The sequence below is a fragment of the Passer montanus genome, unplaced genomic scaffold (genome assembly GCF_014805655.1).
Source record: "Passer montanus isolate IOZ18808 unplaced genomic scaffold, ASM1480565v1 scaffold18, whole genome shotgun sequence".
Classification (NCBI taxonomy): Eukaryota; Metazoa; Chordata; class Aves; order Passeriformes; family Passeridae; genus Passer; species Passer montanus.
This window is the reverse complement of record NW_024365381.1, coordinates 16,651,529-16,652,841: the sequence shown is the minus strand read 5'-3', so window position 1 is coordinate 16,652,841 and position 1,313 is coordinate 16,651,529.

Genomic DNA, 1,313 nt, shown 5'->3' with positions numbered 1-1,313 from the left:
TGTCTTCTCAGCTCAGCATTCTTTCTGGGCTTTACAGAGGGAATCTCACTGGTGCTGTCTGTGGGCAAGGGGCCTCTCCAGGTGTTCAGATGTCCAGCAGAAGTCTGGTACAGGGGGGAGGCTATGGTTCTCCACCTGCAGCCTTTCAGGATGACTGACTGAAGCCAGCATCTGTGAGCTTTTGGGAAGAGGCAGGACTCTGGGCTGGGGCTTGCAGGCTACTGCGAGGCCTCACTGCAGGTAAGCTGGAAAATGCTGTGAAGCAGCTAGTAATGCTAGAAAGAATTTAAAGGACTCTTTTATGTAAATTAATAATGCAGTTGGTGCAATCACTTTTCCATCTCATTGTATATTACCTGACTCTGAGCTTCAGGTACTTGAAGAGCTTGTGCTTCACAGTGCTGTCAAGATTAGGTGAAGCCAGGAGAAGAGGGGGCTTTTGAGTCCTTTACACCTTAAGGATTAAAATCATAACTTTAAAACGAGATGATTCTGCAAGATGATTCTGTGTCTATTAGGATTTCTGCCTGTAAAATGATGAAAGACTATTTCCTGGGCTGTACTAGATTTAGCCTGTCTTCAGCCAGCAGAGCATTGGCTGGCTGTGTGTGTTCCACCATGTAATTAGGTGGATGTTCTCACATGTGAAACCAGCATCTAGTGTTGATTCTGGCTTTCAGGCCATAAGCACTGGCTAAAGAAGAGAGTGAGTGGTGCATGCAATCCTTAGGGATTGCCTCTAACACTGTTGGGTCATGGTATTACTTAAAAGCTTCTGTGGCAACAGAATTGTCTAATGATGCACTCAGATGAGGGAGGTTTCATAAAGCAGTGGTGACCACAGTGTATTGTGAATACAGAAACTGAAGTTCCAGTGTCCCCTGAGAATTGCAGAAGTTGTGAATAGAGCTGCTGGCATTGGGGCCAGGGTATTAAAAGGTGGGTGACTTTGCCAGCAAACTGATACACTGGAAGCCATGTGGACATGCCTTTACATGCCATGACCAGTACAATTCATAAGGGGGCCAAGTTGAGCCTGGAGTTTTCAGAAACTATCTGTTTGGGTGTGAAGGAGAGAGCTCAGCATGCTGGATTACTTCAGCATGAAGTAAGTTCTAAAGTTTCAGTTTTTCTTTACAGGATGCATGATATCATCTGGCTGCTCACATTGTCCATCCTGATCTCCAGTTTCTTGTGATTTCTTGGAGTGGTGACAGTGCCCTGTTGCTGACTTCACAGCCTCCATTTATCCTGGCATTTGGCATGGAGTTGGGGCTCTGAGAGAAATCATGCCCATGCACTTAATGCTGGAA